At 40.2% G+C, this 25,971-nt stretch overlaps 1 protein-coding gene across 3 annotated transcripts in view; it reads left to right on the plus strand.

Annotated features, from left to right (window-relative positions):
- Positions 1-25,971, plus strand: part of COLGALT2 (collagen beta(1-O)galactosyltransferase 2) — a 113,994-nt gene that overhangs the window by 39,590 nt on the left and 48,433 nt on the right. The window lies entirely within an intron of this gene.

Here is a 25,971-nt window from a genome sequence, read left to right on the forward strand (position 1 = left end):
CACAGTGAATCCTTTCATGAGGAACGGCTGAGTCATGAAAGGGAATGCAGATGGCCACGAGTTTATTTGCAGGCCTGGAGTCCAACCCAGGTTTCTCCTCGCAGCCTGCAGGGCAGTCACCTGACAGCCGTCCACTCCAGGCCCAGTGGACACTGTTTGCTGTCAGGTTCACGTTCTCAAACACTCATACCTGGGGAGCCTGGGACCAGTAGGCAGTGAGCATTGGGCTTCCATCCCAAAACCCTGGTGGAGGAGTGCGTGCTTCCTACAGCAGCAAAATGGGAAAATTGTGGTCTTCAGAAGGGAGTGAGAAGGAGGAGGAAAAAAGGAACATGGGGTAGCATAGCCAGAGAATTTAAACTTTGTCATCAAAATCTCCAGTTGAAGGAACCATATAAGAAATGAGGTTTTGTACCAGGGAGGCATAAAGCTCAAACTTGCAGGCTTGTGGGATATTCCCGACTATCACTAAGGGTTTAGACTTCTGACTTGACCTAAAAAGATATTTAGGTAGGTAATGACTTTGAGATTCAGGGGCAAGAAGGCTCTAGAGCAGAGCATTTCATGGGGTTTTATAAATGAGACCGAATATTTCTGTGTGATTCCAACTCACTTTCCGAATAACAAAGATATTCATATACTAAGTTCAGTAATAGTTTTAAAAATGATGTGAATTGAATTGGCCTGTAATGAAAGTGCTTTGGAAAAAATGTGATTCTCTGTATGTATGAAAATGGGAAATAGGGATATATGAGTCATTTCTAGAAATGAAAAAAATATGATGCTTTAGTTTTGAAGATCAAGTATAGTATAAAAGAAAATTCATAAACTGGAAAATAGAGTGGAAGATTTATCCTGAATTCAACATAGAAAGTCAAAGAGATGAAAAATATGAAACAGAGGTTTAGACATGTGGAGGAAAGGATGAGAAAATTTAATATATGCTTGTTGGAATTCAGGAATAGATTTTAAAGAGAAGAGAGGAGAGGCAATCTTTGGATAAAATATGGCTGAGAATTTTTCAGAATCTGTAAAAGACACCAGTTTTCAGTTGTAGACTCCAATGAATCCCAAGCAGGATAGGTAAAAAGAAATTCACAACATGATACATCAAAAACTGCAAAATGTATTTTTTTTTTTAGAAAGCTGAGACCTTGGAAACAACAGAGAGAACAGATAGATAACTAAAACAGAGTAACATACTACAGCCGAGTTTTCAAGAGTGCAGTCGAAGCCAGAATATCTTTAAAATGCTGAAGGAAAGCTGCCTTCCTAAAATTCTTTAACTAGCAAAACTTCCTTTCAACAAGGAGAGCCAGTGAAGGCATTTGCAGACAAAAAACTGAGAGAATTTTCTATAAGCAGATACCTATAAAGAAGTATCTAAATGCCTGTACTTAAGGAAGAAGGAAAATGATACCAGACAGAAGATTTAAGATACAGAAAGCGATAGTGAGCAAGGAAAATGTTAAACATGTGGGTGAATTTTAACAAATTATTGAACTTGCAGAGTCGTTCTTGTTGTTCAGTCACTCAGTCGTGTCCGACTCCATGAACTGTAGCATGCCAGGCTTCTCTATCCTTCACCATCTCCTGAAGCTTGCTCAAATTCTTGTCCATTGAGTCGGTAATGCCATCCAACCATCCTGTCCTCTGTCGTCCCCTTTCTCCTCCTGCCTTCAATGCTTACCAGCATCAGGGTCTTTTCCAATGAGTTGGCTCTTCGCATCAGGTGGCCGGAGTATTGGAGTTTCAGCTTCAGCATCAGTCTTTCCAGTGAATATTCAGGGTTGATTTCCTTTAGAATGGACTGGTTTGATCTCCTTGCAGTCCAAGGGATTCTCAAGAGTCTTCTCCAACACCACAGTTCAAAACTATCGATTCTTTAGCATTCAACCCTCTTTATGGTCCAACTCTCACATCCATATATGATTACTGGAAAAACCATAGCTTTGACTATTTGGACCTTTGTTGGCAAAGTAATGTCTCTATTTTTTAATACGCTGTGTAGGTTCATCGTAGCTTTTCTTCCAAGGAGCAAGCATCTTTTAATTTGTGAAATGGTAACAGTGTCTTGTTTAAGGAATTAGAAAATCAGTTTAGTTCAGTTCAGTTGCTCAGTCGTGTCCGACTCTTTGCGACCCCATGGACTGCAGCATGCCAGGCCTCTCTGTCCATCACCAACTCCCGGAGTTTATTCAAACTCATGTCCTTTGAGTCAGTGATGCCATTCAACCATCTCATCCTCTGTCATCCCCTTCTCTTCCTGCCTTTTATCTTTCCCAGCATCAAGGTCTTTTCAAATGAGTCGGTTCTTCGCATCACATGGCCAAAGAATTGGAGTTTCAGCTTCAGCATGAGTCCTTCCAATGAATATTCAGGACTGATTTCCTTTAGGATGGACTGGTTGGATCACCTTGCAGTCCAAGGGACTCTCAAGAGTCTTCTCCAACACTACAGTTCAAAAGCATCAATTCTTCAGCACTCAGCTTTCTTTATAGTCTAACTCTCACATCCATAGTTGACTACTGGAAAAACCATAGCTTTGACTAGATGGAGCTTTGTTTTAAAAGTAATGTCTCTGCTTTTTAATATGCTGTCTAGGTTGGTCATAACTTTTCTTCTAAGGAGCAAGTGTCTTTTAATTTCATGGCTGCAGTGATTTTGGAGCCCAAGAAAATAAAGTCTATCACTATTTCCACTGTTTCCCCATCTATTTGCCATGAAGTGATGGGACCAGATGCCATGATCTTAGTTCTCTGAATGTTGAGCTTTAAGCCAACTTTTTCACTCTCCTTTTTCACTTTCATCGAGAGGCTCTTTAGTTCTTCTTCGCTTTCTGCCATAAGGGTGGTGTCATCTCTATATCTGAGATTATTGATATTTCTCCCAGCAATCTTGATTCCAGTTTGTGCTTTATCCCACCCGGCATTTCTCATGATGTACTCTGCATATAAGTTAAATAAACAGGGTGACAATATACAGCCTTGACATACTCCTTTCCTGATTTGGAACAAGTCTGTTGTTCCATGTCCAGTTCTAATTGTTGCTTCCTGACCTCCATACATATTTCTCAGGAGGCAGGTCAGGTGGTCTGGTATTCCCATCTCTTTAAGAATTTTCCACAGTTTGTTTTGATCCACACAGTCAAAGGCTTTGACATAGTCAATAAAGCAGAAGTAGATGTTTTTCTGGAACTCTCTTGCTTTTGTGATGATCCAGTGGTTGTTGGCCATTTGATCTTTGGTTCCTCTGCCAGAACTAAAATATAGTATAGGGCTTTCCAGTTGGCGCTAGTGGTAAAGAACCCACCTGTGTATGTAGGAGACATAAGAGATGAGGGGTCGATCCCTGGGTCGGAAAGATCTTCTGGAGGAGGAAATGGCAACCCACCCAGTATTCTTGCCCAGAGAATTCCATGGACGAGGAGCCTGGCAGGCTACAGTCCATAGGGTTGTAGGGAGTTGTACATGATTGAAGCCACTTAGCATAGCAGAGCAATAACATTTAGTTTGGGATGTGATGTGACTGGAGTTAGATCATTCTAAGGTCCTTGTGTTGGTTTGTAGAGTGAAAGTGTTGCTCAATTAAAAGTTTGTAAAGATAGATACATGTATTCCGATGATAACTAATAACCGATGGAGGAGAAATTAATGAAATAAGAGGAAAATATCTCATTCTAAAATAAGTTAGGACAGGAAAAATAGAATAAAACAACCTACTGTAGCTGCAGAATGGATATTCTTCCTCAGGCACACATGGGATGGTTATAAAAATTAAACCCATATAGGCTAAAAGCTGGAGAAGGAAATGGCAACCCACTCCAGTATTCTTGCCTAGAGAATCCTGTGGACAGAGGAGCATGGTGGGCTACTGTCCATAGGATCACATGGAGGCTGACACAACTGAAGCGACTTAGCAGGAGCAGCAGCAACAGGCTAAAAGCAAGCCTCAAAACATTTAACAGAATGGTATTATACAGACACTCGTGTATTGGGCATTCTCAGATTATAGCATAACTAGACAGATATCAACAAAAAGATAAGTCAAAAATTGTCATGTATTTTGAAGATAAAAATCACAGTTATAAATAACTCAAAGGTCAAGGAAGAAATAATAATGAAAATTTGGAAGACATTTAAGGTTGAATATTACTAAATAAGCCAAGTAGTGAAATTCAGTCACTATGGGAAAAAATAGAATAAACCCTACAAGAAATGAAGGAACAAAGCAATACAAATTAGATAGAAATTAATAAGATAAAAACTGAAAATATAGTAAAAAAATAAATAAATAAATCCAATATACAATTATCCTCTGGGAGACAGTGAAGGACAAGAAAGCCTGGCGAGCTGCATTCCAGGAGGTTGCAAAGAGTTGGACATGACTGAGCCATTAAACAACAAAAAGATTTTTAAAAATCAATAAAATCTGACAAGACTGATCATGAAAACAGTATGAGAAGTGAAAAAGAAGATATATAAATAATAATAAATCTAATGGTAAAAACAAAAGTACAAAATACTATAAATAAGTTTATACTAATAAGTGTGAGAAATTAGGTAAAATATTAAAAAGTTCTTAGGAAAAATGCAACAATCTGATTCACAAAGAAAGAGAAATCCTCTATGTTTGTATACCATTAAAGAAATTTAGTCAGTAGTTTTAAAATGTTTCTCCAAAGAAACCATTAAGCCTGGAAGATTCTTCAAGATTAGTTCTACCAGCGATTTAATGAACAGATAATTCCAACATTCTGTATACTCTTTGAGTTACTAGATAAACAGCAAGTACTTTCCAGCTTGTTTTATGAAGTCATAACTGAATACCAAAACCTTAGAAGGTCAATACAGACAGGGAAGATACTGGCAGATTTAACCATGTTCACAGATGTAAAAATTCCAGGCAAAGCACTAGTAAACTGAATCCAGCAATGTCAAAGAGATATTTTTGTCATGTCTAAGTTGGGTTTACGCCAAGAATGGAGAATTATTTCAACACGAGAAAAATCTGTAAATGTATTTTATCATAATAATATATTAATGGAAAAAAACTATATTTTCATTTCAATAGATGTTTATAATATTTCACCATCTAGGAAAGCAAGAAAAATTTCTCAACCCAGTGAATGCTACTTATAAACCGAAATAAAGCAACAAGAAAAACCAAACACCAAAGCAGACTGTAGCAACCATGATATTTGATGGTGAAATGCTAAAGCATTTCCGTTAAAGTTAGAAGTGAGACAAAGGTACCACTATCATCACTTTAATTTAGCATTATTCTGGAGATTCTGACCTCAGCAATATGAGTAGAAGAAGAAATAAAAGGCTAAGGATTAAAAAGGAAGAAATAAATATCATCATTCCAAGATGATATGACTACATAGAAAACCCAATAGAATTTTCAGGTAAGTTATGAGAACTTACAGAAAAATTTAGCAAAGTCCACATACAAAAGTCAACTGAATTCTATGTACCACCAACTAACAGAAAATCTATTTAAGAAAAGATATTAGCAACCAAAAAAGTAAGATAGAGAGGAACAAATCTAACAAAAATAGGTAACAAAAAACACTTTTATGAAGAAACTCTAAAACTTTATTAAAAAACATAAAAAAGACATAAATAAATGTAGAGAAAGAGATGTTTGTGCGTAGGAAAACTCAATAAGGATATTCTCTACAGGCTGATCTATATAGATTTAATGCAATTCTTTCCAGTGAAAATCCCAAGAGGATTTCTCATGAACCTTGGGTGCTTCGTCTCTCAGTCATGTCCAACTCTTTGAGACCCGATGAACTGTAGCCTGCTAGGTTCCTCTGCCCATGGGGATTTTCCAGGCAAGAATACCGGAGTGAGTTGCCAGGAGATCTTCCCAACCCCAGGATGGAACCCAGGTCTCCCATGTTGCTGGCAGATTCTTTACCAGCTGAGCTTGAGAAGTTGATTATAAAATTTATCTGAAATAGCAAAGGACCAAGAATACCTCTGTCATTCCTAAAGCGGAAGAACTAGTTGAGGTGGGGGTGGCCTTTTTTAAATCAAAAAACACCGTAAAAATAATAGGAAATTATTTTTACAATGGACAGAGTTATAGTATTGAGAATAAACAAAGAATTCCTATGAATAAATAAGAATAATCAAAGAACCCAATAGAAATCAGGGCAAAAAATATGAACAGGTATTCACAAAAAAGGAAAGTATGAATGATCTTAAGTATATGAAACATAATACTACCTGATCAGTAATAAAGAAAATGTAGATATATGCTACAACTAAATATAACTTCTTACTGGCCAGGTTGGTCAAGATTTTAAAGCCTGACAATACCAAATATTGCTGGGTGTGTAACAGGAGCTTACATATGCTGCTGATGGGAGGAGTGTGAATCCGTGCAACTCCTAGAAAACAATATGGCATTTCCTCATTGGGAGGAATAAAAGTGAATAAAATGTGAATAAAAGTGAACATTCTCAGACCTCTGACCCAGCAATTCCATTCCTAAACACACTATTGTTCATGCATATCAGAGGATACATACTATAAAGGTCATATAGCACATGGTTCTAACAGCAAAAATCTGGACACATCCTAAGTGTGCATTGACAGTCAGTAGAGCACTGAGTTACAGCACTGAAAATGAATTAACTATGGGTGTAAACATCAACATGCGTGAATTTTGTGCGTTTAATTATGTAAAGTTAAAAAGTAGTCCAAACTATTCTTTGTTTAGGGTTACATACATTTGTGGTAAAGCTATTAATACAAAGAAAAGCAAGGGAATTAATAACCAAAAATTCATACTAGAGATTACTGGTTGAGATATAGGAGGAGTGACTAGGAAAGGCATATAGGGGACTTCAAAGATATTGACAACGCTTCTTAATACCTCTTAAGTAAGGAAGGGGGCACATGGGTGCATTTACCACTCTTTTAAGTATATGTTGTATTCACTTCTGTGTGATGTAATTTGCAGTAAGAAATGTGACAGTCATTTCTTAGCTTTATATAATGCTGTCCAATGAAACTTTACTTTATATTTATCCTCATAACATGTCTATGAATTCTACGGAAAACAAATCAGAGATATAAATGTATTTACTTGAAATTCCACATGAAGTTGGCTGGAGCCAGATCCCAAGTCTCTTGTTCTATAGAGATAGTTCTACAGTTCACCATTTCCATGCCATGAATTCATTTTTTCATGTACTTGCTTGTTCATCTATTCATTAACTGAAATGTGTTGGCTCCCTTCTTGACTCAGGCACTATATTATTAAAATTCTTTCAAGAAGACAAAGCTCAAGAATGTAAAAAGCTTAAGTACTTACTATTTTGATTACCTGAGTGCTAGTGGCCTCTGAGTGCATATTCACCTTAATATATGTATGTTTCAGGCATATAGCATTATATAGCTCAACATGTGTATACACTACAAAGTGATCGCTACCACCACCATTTGCCCATTTAGCTCACCCCCCAATGCCCTTCACCTATGATAACTGCCAATCTGAACTCTATCTGTGAGTTTTTGTTTTATTTTGTTTATTTTGTTTTTAAGATTCCATATTTGAGTGAAATCGCATGGTATTTTTCTTTCTCCATTGAACTTATTTCACCTAGTCTTATATCTTAAAGGTCCAACCATGTTGGACAGATGGCAGGATTTCATTCTTTTATATAGTTGAGTAGTATGCCATTGTATATATATATATATATAACATATCTTTATCTGTTCTTCTATTGATGGACCCTTAGGTTGTATCTATACCTTGACTATTGTAAATAATGCTGCAGTTAACATAGGGGTGCATATATCTTTTCAAATTAATGTTTTTTGTGCTCTTTGGATAAGTAACCAGAAGCAGAATAGCTGGATCGTATGGTAATTCTATTATTAATTTTTTGAGTTTTCCAAAGTAGCTACACCAATTTACATTCCCATCAACAGTGTATGACGGTTCCCTTTTCTTCACATCCTCTCCAACTTTGTTATTTCTTGTTTTTTCAAAAACAGCTATTCTAACAAGTGTGAGGTAATGTCTTGTTGTGGTTTTCATTTGCATTTTCCTAACAATTTGTGATAATGAATATCTTTTTATGTGCCTGTTGGACATCTGCATATATTTTTTCTTTTTGGAAAAATGTCTGTCCAGATCCTCTGCCTGTTTTTTAATTGGGCTGTTTGTTTTTGTTGTTGTTGTTATCTAGTTATATGAGTTCTTTATATATTTTGAATATTAACCACCTGTCAGATAAATGATTTGGGAATATCTTCTCCCAGTTGGTCCCTTTTTGTTTTGATGATGGTTACCTTTGCAATGCAGAAGCTTTTACATTTAATGTAGTTCCATTTGTTTATTTTTGCTTTTGTTTCCCTTGCCTTTGAAGTCAAATCCACAAAAACATTGCTAAGACTGATGTGGGTTTTTTTTTTCTTGGTGGCCTGTACGGGGATATTTTTGACATAGCAAAATCTATGGTATGCAGCAAAAACAATTCCAAGAGGAACTTTCATAGCAATACATGCTTACCTCAAGAAGCAAAAACAATTTCAAATAAACAGTCTAACTCTACACCCAAAGAAATTAGAAAAAGGAGAACAAATGAAGTCCAAAAATAGTAGAGGGAAGGAAATAATAAAGAGTGGAAATTATCAAAATGGAGAATTTAAAACAATAGAAAAGATCAGTGAAACTAAGCTGGCTCTTTGCAGAGATAAGCAAAATCAACAAACCTTCAGCCAGACTCACCATGAAAAAAAGAACTCAAAATCAAAATGAAAGAGATGTTACAAGAGATTCCACAAAAAGATCATAAGAAACTGCTGTGAACAATTATATGCCAACAAATGAGACAACCTAAAAGAAATGGATAAATTCCTAGAAACACATGATCTTCCAAGACTGAATCATGAAGATACAGAAAATCTGAATTGATGATTACTAGTAAGGAGATTGAAGCAATAATCAAAAGTCTCCCAACAAACAGAAGCCCAGGTCCAGATGGCTTCACTGGCATATTTCAGCTGGGTCATGTCTTTGAACCTGCATGTATTTGCTTTCTTCAGGATCTCGGATACATGCTGTGTGTCCTAACCCGTCCTCCAGCTTCTCTCTGCAGGTATTCTCACTTTAGAGAGAGCTGCCGTCTTCTCCAAGTAACATCCTTGTCTGTGTTTAAAGAACACTGGTTCCCTGAGGTTTTAGGGCAGATAAGCAGCACATCAGCTGAGAGGTCCTGGCCTCCAGGCAGGCCAGTCTTGGTTCACAAGGTGAAGGATTCAGTGAGCCCGCAGGAAAGTCAAAACATTTATTTCTGTCTAAGGAGAGAGAACTTGGCAGAAAATATCCTTCCTTTCTCAGAGCTCCAGAGTCTGTGGTTTGAGCTCAGTCTCCCTATTGCATCTTCATAGTTTTCTCTCCACTTGCCTCATCGGTCCTGATTTTGGGGATTTCTTGACTGAACATTGAAACCCAGTCACTCTCTATACCTTTAAGTCACTTTATCATTAGATGGACTTAGCTTCTAGTGGCTTCTAAACATTACCATCGTAAATTTTCTGCATTCTGTTCCTCAGATAGGTTTTCTTTCCTTTGCCCAAAGGGATCACATATGTCTTTCATGGGCCAGCACTGTATCAGGAACTGGAATGTCCAACTTGTTAGGACAGGGCTGAAAAGAATACTCTAAAATTTAAAATATTAATAAAAGAAACCTAACATTAGTTTCATTAGATAGCAGATAGCTAAACAGGCAAAACACATATACATGTATTGTAGTTGGGATTGAAGATTAAGGACAAGAAATAAGAATAAAAATTAATAAAAGGGTTATACTTTTTAAAGAAAAAATGCAAGAATCATAAGGATAGTAAGGAAAGATGGCAAATTAGAAAGCCCCATAAAAGTACAGTTAAGAGTATAATTGAAAACAATGCACTTAAATGTGTTCAGGTAATTTGTTGTTGTTGTTCAGTTGCTCAGTCGTGTCCAACTCTTGGCCACCGCATGGACTGCAGCATGCCAGACTTCCCTGTCCTTCACATCTCCTGGAGCTTGTTCAAACTCACATCCATTGAGATAGTGATGCCATCCAATCATCGCATCCTCTATCGTCCCCTTCTCGTCCCACCCTCAACCTTTCCCAGCATCAGGGTCTTTTCTAATGAGTCAGCTCTTCGAATCAGGTGGCCAAAGTATTGGAATTTCAGCTTCAGCATCAGTCCTTCCAATGAGTATTCAGAATTGATTTCCTTTAGAATTGACTGGTTTGATCTCCTCACAGTCCAAAGGGACTCTCAAGAGTCTTCTCCAACATCACAGTTCAAAAGCATTAATTCTTTGGCATCCAGCCATCTTTATGGTCCAACTCACATCCATGCATGACTACTGGAAAAACCATAGCTTTGACTATACTGACCTTTGTCAGCAGAGTTAATGTCTCTGCTTTTTAAATATGCTGTCTTGGTTTGTCATAGCTTTTCTTCCAAGGAGCAAGCATCCTTTAATTTCGTGGCTGCAGTCACCATTTGCAATGATTCTGGAGCCCAAGAAAATAAAGTCTGTCACTATTTCCATTGTTTCCCCATCTATTTGCCATGAAGTGATGGGACCGGATACAATGATCTTAGTTTTTTGAATGTTGAGTTTTAAGCCAGCTTTTTCAGTCTCCTTTTTTACCTTCATCAAGAGGCACTTTAGTTCTTCTTTGATTTCTGCCATAAGGGTGGTGTCATCTGCATATCTGAGGTTGTTGATATTTCTCCCTGAAATCTTGATTCCAGCTTGTGCTTCATCCAGCCCAGCGTTTCTCATGATGTACTCTGCATATAAGTTAAATAAGCAGAGTGACAATATACAGCCTTGACGTACTCCTTTCCCGACTTGGAACCAATCCGTTGTTCCATGTCCAGTTCTAACTGTTGCTTCTTGACCTGCATACAGATTTCGCAGGAGGCTGGTGTGTGGTTTGTTTGTTTGTTTTTTTAATGCTTTTATTTTGTTTATTTATTTATTTTGGTTTGGCTATTTATGGGCTTTCCTGGTTGCTCAGATGGTAAAGAATCTTCCTGGAACACAGGAGACCGGGGTTCGATCCTTGGGTTGGGAAAATCTCCGGGAGAAGGGAATGGCAATTTACTCCAGTATTCTTACCTGGAGAATCCCCATGGATAGAGGAGCCAGCTGAACTACAGTCCATGGGGTCACAAAGAGTCGGGCATGACTTAGTGACTGAACAACAACAACAAATAAGTAAACTGAAGTATTAACAGCAACACAACTGTGAGGTAAATCCAAAGCATTTCTTTAGAAAAACAAACCAAAAAAGTCAAGCCAAATAAATAAATAAAAGAAAGTGAAGTCACTCAGTCATGTCCAACTCTTTGCAACCTCATGGACCATAGTCTGCCAGGCTCCTCTGTCTGTGGGATTCTCCAGGCAAGAATACTGGAGTGGGTTGCCATTCTCTTCTCCAGGGGATCTTCCCAATTCAGGGATCAAACGCATGTCTCCTGAGTTGCAGGCAGATTCTTTACCATCTGAACCACCAAGGAAGCCCATAAATAATCAAACCAAAATAAATTAATAAATAAACAAAAGAATAAAACAAACAAACAAAAAACCCTACACACCAGCTGGCAGCACGGCAGTGATACACTTGCTGACCCGACGCGGCTCTCCTCCCCTAGGCTCAGGGTGCTCACATTCTGAAGAGGAATATGGGGGTTTCTCCTGTCCTTCTCTCCGCCCCTTCCACTTCCTCACTAGGACAAGTCAATACTTCTTTTTCTGAGTTCATTGTGTTCTATTTTGTTAAGGCTTTAAGATTATTTTTCATCTCTCTTCAGACATAACTATATATATTTGGAATTGTTCATTGTAGAGTTGAGGTCCAAAAATCATTTTTGCAAATAAATTAGATTTCTTTAAGATTCCTTGGATATTTGGAAGGTTTTTTTTTTTTTTTTCTCCATCGAATCAGAACCAAATGCCTTTTACTGGATTACAGTTTATATTTCTTTTATTGATGAGCTACTTATAATTACAATATCTTGCTATGTAAGTTTGGAAATTTTATATATTCAAAAATATGACTGTTGACGGTATATATCAGTACTATTATTTCTCTCCATTTTGCTTCTTTCCATTAGGTTTACTCTTTCTGCATGGTGTTCCTTAGTTTTTAGAACAATACAAATGAAACAATGGCATATAGATATTACATAATTTAGTCAGAATTAAATAGCTGGAGGATTCCAGAAGCCGATTCAGTCAATACACAGCCTACTGGATAGGGTGGGATCCATCTGTGGATAGTAGAGTCAGATATACTTGACTTTATTTTCTATTTTTTAAAACCTGAACAAATATAAAATTCTTGATTTTATGCCAGGTATTTTGTTATTCCTACCCCTGAGATGTTACCACAAGGAAATCTCTTCATCCATTACTTTTGAAAATTCACCTTTAACTTCCAGGTTAATTAGACTTGAATCCTGGGTTCATCATTTACTAGCTTTGTGACTTTTCTCATCCATAAAGTGGGGAGAATATGTTTCCTAGAATATTGTGAGAATTAAACGAAAAAATACATGTGCTTTGTTTTACCACATCCTCATCTTGAATGCTGCCTTGCATCTAAAGGCTGCTGTTATGTCTTTGTACAAATAGTAGTCCAGAAAAACATGTGGTTCTTCTCAGGCTATGCTCTGATCCTCCGCTGAAGAAACTAGGGTCAGTGAGTTCAAATCTGGCTCTAGTGATGCCTAAGTCTTTCTCTATCAACTATGTAGGGATGAAAGTTTCACCAGTGACAGTGAAGTGATTTACAGAAAAATTGAACTGAAAAATTGGTCAGAAGATTCTGGGGAAGTGAACTTGAACATTGGACCTTGTTGGCTTCCTTCCCGTGATGCCTTGAAGAGAACATCGCAGCAACTGAAGACTGAAGCTTGCCTTAGACCAGGCCTGACCTGAGGCTGGTTAACGAAGGGCATTGAGAGCTACTACTGGGCTCCTTGGCCTTGGGGAAGCCATTGCACCCTCTTTTAGGTCGAAAGGGAAGTTGCGTATACTGTGCATATTCTCCCTGTTGCATATTCTCCCTGAGTTGACTGGATCTGAACTCTGTTTATGACAGTGGGTGCCAAGTCCTGTGCTGGTTTTCTAATTCGGTTTAAGGGACACACCCTAATGAAAGCCGGGAAGAATGACTCACCTGTTGCCATATTTACCATGACCACAATTCCATTTGCTTGAACTCTGCCCTGGTTAAATGTCTCCAGGGACTGCCTTCAGAGCAATGGATGACATTCCTGCACTTCCTCCTGGACAGGCTATTGGGCTCCTTCAGAGCCTTTCACAGCCTAGTACCAAATAGCATCTGACTCCAACCTGTTTCCAGGCCTCTCTTGAGAGTCAGATTTTTCAGATAAGTATAATGAAAGCAGACTGGAAGTGCTCCAAAAGACATTTCCCCAGTCTTGTCTGATTGTGTGATTCATTTTTCCAGGTAAAGTGTCCACATTTTACATGTTTAGTGATTAAAACTGAGGGTGAGGACAGCAACCTTGCATTCAGTTATTCAGTGAGCATCACTTTACTCAGTGCCACATGCTGTCCCTGGCTTGACGATATAAGGATGGGCAAAGACAGACACAATTGTATAGACCAGACATGAGAAATAAATCAATACCACAGAAATACATATAAAATTGCAACTCTGATAAGCACTAGAAAGAAGAGGGGTATGGTACCAAAAGAACTCACAACCCAGGTATCTGACCCATGTGGGAAAGTCAGGGAGGACCTTGGAAGCCTAAGATCTGGGATCTTTATTCTGCTTTCCAAAGTCACCAGATGAAATTTGGAGCAGGCTTTTAAAAAGCTTGTATCCCACGAGGAATTAGACAAAATCTCTGCTTTAACTTAACTCAGTGTAAAGGAGAAGAGAAAAGTAACTGCATTGATGTTGTGTAACAAAAAACATGAGAGACTGCTCTGTGAAATGACACCAGGAAACCAAATCGCAGTGAAAGGCATTATTTTTCAGGAAATATAAAGTCAAGAACTAATCTGACTAACTCAATAACCCTTATTTTAAAACTTCACTATTTGTCAGAATTTACCTATGGTGTGATGGTTGGCTTCTAGGCTCGTTCTGAATAGCCTTCATAGAACCAACAGTTCTGGTGCTTTATAAGCTACTCCATGGCCCAGAAAACCAGAGAAGGTTTCCCTGTGCATTTTAAGCAACTGAAATGACTCAGCTACCAAGACTGGAAACAACAAAACAGCATCACTTGGGGATACTGAGACCAAAACTGAATACTAATCCACAATTTCTAATCTAGAATTCTAAAAATAGAAAAGCTCTGAAACCCGTTTTTTTTCTTTTTTTTCTTTTTTTTAATTCATTTGGTGGTGCTGGCCAGTGCTATCCAAACTCCCCTCCATTTGTTCTGACTGTCATCCATTCTGGGCACACTGATGACTATGGGATGCAGTTCCCTTGTCCCATGGGGACAGCTCAAGAGTCCTGGTTCCCAGAACCCCCCTAGACATGGAGCCAGGGTCACCCTCTATAAGACATCGGCATCCTTCTCTTTGCTCCCGCTTGTCCTGGGAAGTGTTTTTCCTGGGAACACTTCCTAATCCATCATCCTCACCCCTTGTCTGGAGGCCCACAGCTGGAGAATCCATCCCAAGACAGAAAATCTGACCTCAGTTTCTTTGCAGCCATTCTTGACCTGAGACTATTTCTAGCATTTATTTATCTGACTTAGTTTTGTGTTCTTATGTTTGGCTGCTAAATATTAATGTGTTTGATTACAGGGTACTTTCCCAGACTCCACTGGAGTTATTACATAACATTCACAGTATATGCATCAGATGACCTTCCTCAAGTATAATAAAATATGAATTGCAAACACATTTCAGCCAAAGGGTTTTAGGTAAGGGATTATGTAGCTATATAAAATACTGACAAATCAAATCCAATGCTATATTAAAGGAATAATAAACCATAACCAATTAAAGTTAAAAAAAAAAGTTTGTGTCTCCTTAAATCCAATGTCTCCATTCGCAAGAAAGGCAAAGATCCTTAAGCCTCTCCATTAGAGAGACGATAACCAGGCTAACATAAAGCTTTGAGAAGCATTAAAGAAATCAGTCATTGTTAAGTGTCACTTGCCCTTCAAGGCATTATTCAAAATTATGAGCACTTGGTTGGATATGTTTGTTCCTAAGGCCTGAAGATAAGAGGTGCAGTGACCCCTGGGGGCTCTAAGATGATGGAAATGTCCCGTGGCTGCAGCCATTTGACTAATCATATGATGCCTATTGATGTATCTAGCACTTTGAAGACAAAGCTACAATATACTCTCTACCTTTTGTAAAATATTTCCTTCTGTTTTAAACTTAACTCCAAGTACAATTTCAAAATAAGACTTAGGTGTAGTCAGACAATCATCTGAGTCTTGTTGTCTGACTTTGGCTCTCTTATGCTTTTGAGACTTGGGGCATGATGTGTCCCTTCCTGGACCTGATTTTCCTGATCTGTAGAATGGGTTGATAAGAATACTCCTTCAGAGGGTTGTGAGGTTTAAATGAGATGTTGCAATACTGGGTTCTAGTTCAGGGCCTGAGTGGTAGTGAGCATTCAGCTGAGGTAGGTCCCTTCCCTGCAGAAGTGTAATGAGTAATAAAGGTAGTAGGGACTCACTTAGGACCCATGTATTTGTGTTACAAAGCCATATGGATCCTGGAAATGTTAGGAGCACAGAGTGTTCCTTCCCTCTGACAGTAGTTTTCCATAAAAGAGATTGGAAAAAATACCATCAGAATAGCCTCCTGTTTGCCCGTGACACCAGAAATGAGAGTAAAATAACTTGAAATGCCTCAAAAATGTGTCTTGGTACTCTTCAGTTTGCATGAGTGAACATAGATTATGAATGTGGATCCAATACCAGCCAAACAGTAGTCCCTGCCTCTTGCCCCCTGCCACCCCCTGGAAAGAAACCCCAAATAAGCAATGTGGGGAGGCCAGACTTACAACTTTGCAAAGCAGGTAAATTCAAGGCAAACATTTCCTCTCTCCCTCCTGAGCTGACCGGGTGTGTTATTACTGGAACCAAGACAACAGATATTGGGTAATAGCGATGGACTGGGCAGAAATTTTTCATCAGCAGGAGCCACGTTCTCATTTTAGGTGACTCTGTGGGAAAAAAACAGCCTTGAAGTCAGTTGGCAAATCAGACACTTTCTGTCTGTTTATGTGTCTAGCCTAACTGTTTCAATGGGGAAACAAGTACTACAAGGAAAAAGGTTGAAAGCTTTTGAAAAAATCAAAATGCTTAATATGAGTTTCATATTATTCTATTTGCTGCTTCTTTTGCTTGCATGATGGACATGGTAAACATGCAGATACAGAAAGGAGGCTTTTATTTTGTCATCAATTTATGTGAACACTTATTCATTCTCTTAGTCATTCAACAAGCACATCTAACTATTTATTATGCAACAGGCAGATTTTGAGTGAGAAAATTGGTACATGTGGTTTAAGAAGTATAAATGAATTTATGAAGAAAATGGGTCAGAATGTTAAAAATCACTCTTTCCCAGAAAACCCATCATGTGTGGCAGCCATCCTGTGCATGAAAATGGAATAAAGTGAACCAGCACTTTGTATGTATTTTCAGCATTTCCTTTGAGGAATTCAAAGAATAGACTCATGCTAAAGGCAATACGGAGAAGACAATGGCACCCCACTCCAGTACTTTTGCCTGGAAAATCCCATGGATGGAGGAGCCTGGTAGGCTATAGTCCATGGGGTTGCTAAGAGTCGGACACGACTGAAGCAACTTAGCAGCAGCAGCAGAAAAGGCAATACCTGTCACAATCAAGCAAAATATATTATTTCAGATAATTATTCATCAGTTTATCTCTTCAAGCAGAGCGAGATGCTGAGGACGCAGGAAAGTGGGACACACATCTTCACTGCTTCCTATGCTTATCCCCTTCCTGAGGGACAGCTGTGTCATCCCTAACCTTCAACAGCCATCTCACTCCTTTGATCTATAACTCCTAGACCAAAAATATTACAAATAGTTCTGAAAACACATCATACTGTTTCATACCTCTCTGCCTCCATGTGTAGTGTTCCTCCGTCTGGAATGTTCTGTCTGCCATCCACCTCCCTCTAGATACCTGCTCATTCTTCAAATCCCTGTTCTGGCTTCTCATCCTTTGCCTCCTCCTGCAGCTTACCAGCTGCTTTCTCCTCTCTGGCTCTTGGAGACCTTGCCATACATCCACCACTGCAGATATCACACTCAATTACAGTTATTTATTTGTACACATCATCCCTGATTTATGATGGGATTACATCCCAGTAAACTTACCATAAATTACAAATATTGGAATTGAAAATGCAGTTAATACACTTAACCTATCATTGCGGCTGAGCCTAGCTTACCTTCAACATGCTCAGAACACCTACATGAACCTATAGTTGGGCAAAGTCTTCTAACACGAAGCCCACTCAATAATAAAATTTTGAATGCTTCTCTCGTAGCTCAGTTGGTAAAGAATCTGCCTGCAACACAGGAGACCCGGGTTTGATTCCTGGGTCATGAAGATCCCCTGGAGAAGGAAATGGCAACCCACTCCAGTATTCTTGCCTGGAGAATTCCATGGACAGAAAAGCCTGGCAGGCTACAGTCCATGGGGTCACAAAGAGTCAGACATGACTTAGCAATTAAACCACCACCACCACATGTAACTTACTGAATGCTGTACTGAAAGTGAGAAACAGAATGGCTGTCTCTGTACAGAATGGCTGTCAGGGTGTCAGTTGTTTACCTTTCTGATCCTGTGGCTTATTGGTAGCTGCAGCTGCTGACCCTGCCCAGCATCACAAGAGAGTATTTTACAGCTTATCACTAACCCAGGAAGAGATCAACACAGGAAAATATACTCAACACCACTCAGTCGTAGAGAAATGCAGATCAAAACCACAATGAGGTATCACCTCACACCAGTCAGAGTGGCCATCATCAGAAAAACCTACAAACGATAAATGCTGGAGAGGGTGTGGAGAAAAGGGATCCCTCTTGCATTGTTGGTGGGAATGTAAATTGGTATAGCCAGTATAGAGAACAGTATGGAGGGTCCTTAAAAAAACTAAAAATTCAGAATTTGAAGTATGGTTTCTATGGAACGGGAAATGCTTTAGCACCATCATAAAATCGCACCATTGTTCAATCAGAAACCATCTGCACACCGATATTTTTCATTAAACTGTGCTGTTTTCCACCACACGCTGTGATGTTGGCACAGAGGAGGTACTTAGGAGATACATAGGTGTCTGTTGGACTGAGAGCACTGTAGGTGTTTTTACATTCCTTATTAGAAGTTTTATGGGAAATGAACCATTCAACAAATGTTTTTTGTGCACCTACTATGTGCCAGGCCTCTCTGAAATGATAGGCATAGAGCAGTGACCAAAACAAACAAATGACCTGCCGTCATGGTACTTAAAATCTTCATCTCAAACTGATGGTCATGGGCTCAGCTGAAAATTCTATTACTAGGGAAGGAGAGGAAAAGCTGATACTGAGACAATTAGCAGTCTTTGCCACACTGTTCTTTTCTTTTTTCTGTGTTTAAATGGGCATGTGACTGATAGGGCCCACATGGGGTCTCATTGATAAGATGGCTCATTATGTTGACCTGGCAAACAAAGAACAAAATCACAGTGATCCGTGAGACTGACCAAATTCTCCAAATGGCATTCTGTTTTCTCACTGGCGCCTATCTTCTCAAAGCTGCGAGACCACCAGATTCCAGACCTCCGGCTACGTGACCACAGGACTCAACTACAGGCTGAAAATTAACCCTCCCTTCAGAGAATTTTTCATTGGTGGGGTATAAGAAGGACCCTGTCAGAAAGGGAGAATGCTAGTTCTGCTTAAGAGCCAGTCACCCTCTCTTTTCCCTCTAATAAGTTTCTCTTTTCTTGCCTGACTGCCCAGCTCACTCTCTTTTTCTCTGCACTCGCCTTACAGTGACTTTTTTGATTGTTAAAAAATAGTAGACTGTGGTAATCCTGGTTTCTTTAACTTAAATGCCAATGTTGAATTTTATCATGCATCTTAAGAGCCTGTTGAATAGGCTGTATTATTTCTTACTTGGGGCTTCCCTGTTGCCTCAGATAGTAAAGAAATCTGCCTATAGTGCCAGAGGCCCAGGTTCAGTCCCTGGGTTGGGAAGATTCCCTGGAGATGGGAATGGCCACCCACTCCAGTATTCTTGCCTAGAGAATCCCATGGACAGAGGAGCCTGGCAGACTATGGTCCATGAGGTTGCAAAGAGTTGGACACGACTGAACAACTACCACTTTCACTTTCTTATTTGAGAGAGAGAGAGAGAGAGAGAGAGAGAGAGAGAGAATGTGTGTGTGTGTTTTGGGGATGGTTAGAGAGAGGCCAGATTTCAAAATAAGTTATTGAAAACTCCAGCTGCTGTTGTCTCCTCCCAATAACCCACTGTTAGGTATGAACAGCAGGTGTTTTTATTCCATTTTACAGGTGGAAAAATTGGAGCTCAAGTAAATTCATAAAGATGAGAGAGCTAATTGGCAGAAGAGCCATGTATTCTGACTTGATACTTTTTTATTTGGTTAAGGATGTGGTTAGTTATATAATCTGGCAAGTAACTCAGGCTCACTGGGTGACTGAAATATTTACTGTTGTTTTTAACTGCAGTTGTCTCTAGAAGTGAGTGAATCAGAGTAAACCTTTTGGTATAGAACACGGCCCCTTCTTTCAGCATTCTCGTGATCCTCCACTCAAATGCCCACCTTTCCTTTACATGTTTTGCCCAGATCAGCCAGTGTTCCTTTTCACACGGAGACTGGATCCTGGTGCTGAGATCTCCCATGGTGCTTCGTAGAGCCCACCCAGTCCTTGGGCTCTGACTTTCTCTGTGGTCACCCTGGCTCCAGTTCCTCATGACGTGATGTTTAATGGCTCTGTGTTTGGCTAGGGCATTTCCCCACCAGGGCTGAGGACCTACAGTTTACATCGACAGCCTCTCCTAGCTCCTTGGCTGAGAACTGGCCCTCCTTGCATACTGGTGACTGCGCCACATTCTTGGGTTGCATCTGTTCCTGTCATTTACAGTCAGGACATTCATATAGCAGAGTAAAGGGTCTCTTTGTTGCACTGGAACATAAAACTGAGGGTTTCAGAAATTAAGAAAAATACTTATCAGCGATGAAGTGGAAGTGAAAAGAGAGCAAGCTTTGGGGGGAGAGTCTCTAATTTCAGGTTCCTCACCCTGTAAAGTGAGGATAGTAATACCTACCTTGAGAATTACAGTAAGGGTTAGAGATAGAGATAGGAAATGTCCAGCTTAGTGCCCAGAACATAGTGGATTCTCCAAAAATGAGAGAGAATAAAATAAAATCTATTTTCCTCACTTTCCATAATAATTAAAATTTGGGCAACAATCCCAAGGGAAATGAAAAATACATGTTCATACAAAAACTTGTACTTGAAAGTTCATAGCATTGTTCTTAATAGCTAAAAAGTGAAACAACAAATCACCATTAACAGATCAATTGATGAACAAAATGTGGTCTATCCATACAGTGAATATTGTTCAGCCATGAAAAGGAATGAAATACTGATACATGCTACAACATGGATGTGCTTTGAAAACATCATGCTAAAGAAAGAAGTCAGATACAAGAAGGCCACAGTTGAATGATTCCGTTTCTATGCAATCTCCAGAAAATGCAAATCCATAGAGACAGAAAGTAGAGGAGTGGTGGCCAGGGACTAGAGAGAGGACGATGAGAAGCGGCTGCTAATGGGTACAAGGCTTCTTTTGGGGTGATGAAAATGTTCTGAAATTAGATCATAGTAATGGTTGCATAGCTCTATGGACACACTAAAACCCACTGCATTATATACTCTCAAAGGGTGATACTAGGTGTGTGAATTATAGCTCAATAAAGCTAATATTTAAAAATAGGAGCAGCACTAAATATGCCTTAGTTGCTCTGGGAAGAGATGTTATAGATGGCGTTTGTGCAAGTATACCTGTGTGCTTACCATATGTTTCAATGTTTTTTCTTTTGTCTAATAGTGACTCTATTGCTATTAGACTGACTGAGAGAATTATTTAGACCTTGCCCAACCTGTGCATGTCAGTCTTTCTTTGTCCCTGAAGATGCTTTCTGAGTATGTGGAAGCAGGACGGTGATATTACTGCTAGCCTCCCAACCGTACCTGAAATATTTAATTACTGAAATATGTGCCCTGAGCACGTGCAGATGGGTGGGCAGTGGTTATTAAGAGCTGAGATAATGTGGTCTTTGTGTTGGGTCCCTGGTTTCCACAGAGTGCCTGCTATGCTGGAATATATTTATGGCATTTCAGCCTAATAGGTTAAAACAGGCTTTTATCTCTAAACCTGAATATCTGGCTTTTCTTAGGAAAGTCTGGAATTTCTGGGCACATATTCTAGCATGGCAGCAATCAGAGGGAGTCTGTGTGTGTCTCTGCATTACAGTTCTCTTTTCACATCGTCCTCTCAGACCAGGCCCATCTCACTCCTGTATGTAATCTGTGCTCAGCCTTTGTAGGCATTTGGGTTGGACTGGGGAACATCTTCCTGAAATTGTTCATTTATTCATTCATTAAGCCAATGATTTGTGCCTGCTTTACATGATGAACTCTATGAGGTGCTGGAATAGTCCTGTCCACAGGGAAGAGGGTCAGGTAACGGAGAAAGACAGGAGCAGTACAAGAGCAGGTGCGATGTCGGGAGTATGGGCAGGAAATCGATGTGTGGTTACAGGTCTCTGGGCGGGTTACAGGTTCAAGGCTCCTGGAGAATGTGTCCCTGGATAGAGTGGTATCTTCTCCTTAGTATCCGAACTTTAGTTTTTGACCCGTTGAAGAACATTTCACTAGTAACTCCATTTCTTCAGGGCATAGCCACAAATTAAGAAAACTTAATAGAATTGGAAAATCCAGCAAGGAAAAGAGGAAATAAAGAGTAGGTGAAAAGGAGTGGGAAGAAGAATAAACAAAGGAGAAAGAAGAAAAACAGGAAAAAGGTACTTAGACAAATGAGAAACATTTATCTTGTCTCAGATGCTGCAGCTGATGCTTTCATGAAATGCCAAGGTTTTTAACTCCAAGGAAGATTATGCCAAAGGGAACTTCACCAAAGCTTATAGGGAACTAATGAATCTTCCCATTTTTCTTGTTTTATTTCCTGTCATCCTTTCATGTTGAGATGTTTACACTGATTAATGTGCTTGATCAGGCAGAGAATTCCTTCCAGTTTAACAGGTGGGCATCACTGTCTGGGTGTGTTTGTGGTGGGGTGTGTGAGCTAGTGTTGGGAGGGGTATCAAAAGGCCTGAAGGAAAAGTTCAGGCTCTAACTCCCGCCATTTATATGGCTTCAGCACAACAACCTCTCATCCTCAGCCTTCTCATCTATGTGTGTGTGTGTGCTTAGTCCTTCAGTCGTGTCTGACTCTTTGTGACCCCATGGACTATAGCCCACCAGGCTCCTCTGTCCATGGGGATCCTCCAGGCAAGAATTTTGGAGTGGGTAGCGTATCCCTTCTCTAGGGCAGCTTGCCGACCCAGGTATCGAACAAGGGTTTCCTATATTGCAGGTGGATTCTTTACCAGTTGAGCTACCAGGAAAGCCCTAGCATGGAGAAATAAAAAGAATGCCTATCTTAGCTAATCAAGAAGCTCAAAATGGGACAGTGTGTGACATACGAGGGTGAGGGGTTCTTAACACCAAGAGAGGAAAATCTAGCTCACGATTGAAAGTATCAAGAAATGGTCTATTTGTAATATGTTTAATTAAGTTCATCCTGATTTTATTAAAATGATAATTGGGCTTTTGAATTCACTGTTAACCTGGTCAATCTGCAAATTTTAACCATGTCTATTTCTTGCTCTTTAGGAATCCAATTGATTACTTGGTTGATTCCGTTTCCAGAATTAGCATTTCTTTTTACATCAGTCTTACCCAATCTTTACACGTAATGCCTATGATTGTTTCTGAGACTGAATGGTTCATACTGAGGAAGGACACCAAGAGAATATAAATATTTATTTGTTGGTGAGGAGGGTTCCATGAGAAATGAGTTTTCCTGATTTGTTAGTTCATTAGGAAGAATTGCTACTAAATGATCTGGTAGGATCTAGGAGAAGACTTTTGTTGGAAGAAATTCCCACCTTCCAGTTCATATCTGTATCCTGAAACATAGTCACAGCTAGTCCACCCAGCAGACAGAGTCTAGTTTTTTAAACAACTCTCCACAGTAGCCAGGAGGCAAGAACCCCTTTCATATTTTGCCAAGTGGCCAAGCATGTCTCTTCCCACCTTGGCAGGACAGCAGCTGGTGAGCCTGTCCCTGAGAGCAGAGACAGAGGTGGTAGGACTTGATAACATGCCCTTTCTTGAAAATGAATTTCACTAGTTGCTTCTAAAAGTGAAATTTTATTTGTAGATGGAGCTCTTTATTTTTTACACCAATGAGTCTTCCTTGCTGGATGAAAACATGAGGCAATTAAGAGGGCAATTCAGATTTTGAAGTCTCAAGTTGGAAAATTCATTTTTTGCCAACTCGCTAGTCATGGCATGAATGGTCCAGGTGGTGACTAACTTTGTTGTTCATTCCATCACAGCTCCCTTGAGCCTCTTGCAGGTTCCAAGACAGCAAAGATCAATCACTGCAAAACATTGCCTTCCTCCTGCCCCATTGATTGCAGTCCTGTTGCTCTGTAGCATTGGAAGTCTAGACTTTCTGGGGTGGCAGGAAAGCTAAGAACATTCCCTGAGGGTCAGTGCAGATGGAGGTGATCAGGAGTACCATGTCCCCAGTGTCTGTGTTCCACTTGCAGAGTGGTCCAGTCTGCATCTTTAATTTGGCTCCAGTGGCCCCATACTTGGTAATGTGAGTTTAGCTCTCACAACCTCAGTAGTTCTTATAAAAAGAAATGAGCCAGTTGCAATTATTTCAAATTGGCTATTTGTTTAGGAGCCAAGACTGAGGAATGAAAACTGACCTTCTAAAACAAGGAGGAAAGTCAGTGTGTTTAGACGTTGCCAAAGAAACCTCAGTTTTATTTTTGGCCACAGCCAAATAGGAAGGCTTGGTCACTCTGCAGACTTGTTTTTCTGCTGGTCTGCTGCAGGGGCTCTTGCATTCTCCTGTAACTGTGATCATGCACCTGCTGGCCTGGGGACTTCATCAGCCAAGAAGATCCCTGTACATGCTGTTGACTGAATTTACAGTATGTGCGTGCATGCATACCAAGTTGCTCAATTGTGTCCGACTCTTTGTGACCCTTTGGGCTGTAGCCCGCCAGGCTCCTCTGTCCATGAGATTCTCCAGGCAAGAATACTGGAGTGCATGGCCATGCCCTCCTCTAGGGAATCTTCCTGACCCAGGGATCAAACCCATGTCTCTTACATTTCCTGCATTGGCAAGTGAATTCTTTACCACTGAGCCACCTGGGAAGTCTGCAGTATGTGTTTACTGCTGTCCTAATCTGACTTTGAATCCAAGACTCATGGACCTTTGCTGACACACACAGGTAGGGAAGAGGAAGAGGCAAGAGGAACTAGAAGCAGAAGCAGAGAGGAAGCAGACATGCAACCTGATGTTGAGCCGTGACCTAGACTCCCTCCTGAGCCCATATGGATGTTGCACCTGTATCTGCCAGCTCTTCCATTTCAGGTGCCACCAGCTCCAAAGAAAGCCGGCAAAGACTAATGGACAGAGAAGGGACCAACCGTGAGCATCACAGCCATATCAGGGCCATGGTTCTCCTGAAGGTGGAGGAGGGAGACCTCTTAGTGGCTGGCAGGTCCTGGTACTCCTGGGACTCCAGGTCACTCTCCCAGTGAGGCCTTCAAAGAAAATTAATTACATGAGGTTTGGAACAGCTCAAAAGCTGAGCTCTCCCTGCTATGTCATTGGGAGCCGGAGAGATGATTTAAGATGATTTAATGTGACTCTTTACTCTGGTTGGGAGAATTAAGGCCAAGATTGAACAGGCTTAGCTTCCCAGGAGCCTGGTGTTACAGCCAGTGACTGTTTGTGCATCATAAACAGTGGTGTTCCAGTCTGACTGGTGAAATCACTAATCACTGTGTATCACTTTGTAGGTCACCTCTCCAGGTGTATCTTCACATTATTCCTTGCTTGCTTCAAGGAATCCTCTAGCGATGTCCGTTACCTCTCCGGGTGCTTGTCTTGATCTCATTGGGAGTAGATGGCAGACTCATCTTCCATGGGACTGGAAGGAGCTGTGGGTTTGAGAGAAAGCCTCGGCTTCTCCTGCACACTCTGTGTCCTTGATTGGATAAATCCTCCCAGCTGCAGATTTTTGTGTGTCCTGCAGCTGGTGGAGCTGTAGGACGGGTCAGACACTGCACCATTACATTTTCTACAGGGCTCTGAAAATAGAATCTTTAACTCAGGCCTCAAGTTTCCTCAGGGAGCTTGCATCTGGGCCTTTGCTCTGTCTCTCTCTCTCCAACCCTCTGAAGACACCAGTGCCTGCATGCTTTCATGATTATGTATTTGAATGGAAACACATTTTCATTAGAGGGATTCAAAAGCAGCAGTTAGAAGTGTCTGCCTGGATTTCTGTTTATTTGCCTTCACCAGGGGAGTGGAGGAGCAGGGCGGTGGTCTCTAGGGGGCAGAGTGCAAGCCCTCCTCAGTGGCTTGGAGATGGCCCCTCTGTTCTTCCTCTGGGACAAGGCAGGGGACTGGCCGTGTGCATCAAAGACTGGTGTGGATGGACCCGCAACCACAGTGGGAGGACTTGCTCATTTCCTTAGAAGCCTGAGAACAAAGAGAATCTGAACAATTGGGGGAAGTAACTGTATAGGAAATATTTAAAACTTAGCAGGA

Source organism: Giraffa tippelskirchi, chromosome 5 (assembly GCF_054371585.1).
Source record: "Giraffa tippelskirchi isolate mGirTip1 chromosome 5, T2T-mGirTip1v1.2.pri, whole genome shotgun sequence".
NCBI classification, from domain to species: Eukaryota; Metazoa; Chordata; class Mammalia; order Artiodactyla; family Giraffidae; genus Giraffa; species Giraffa tippelskirchi.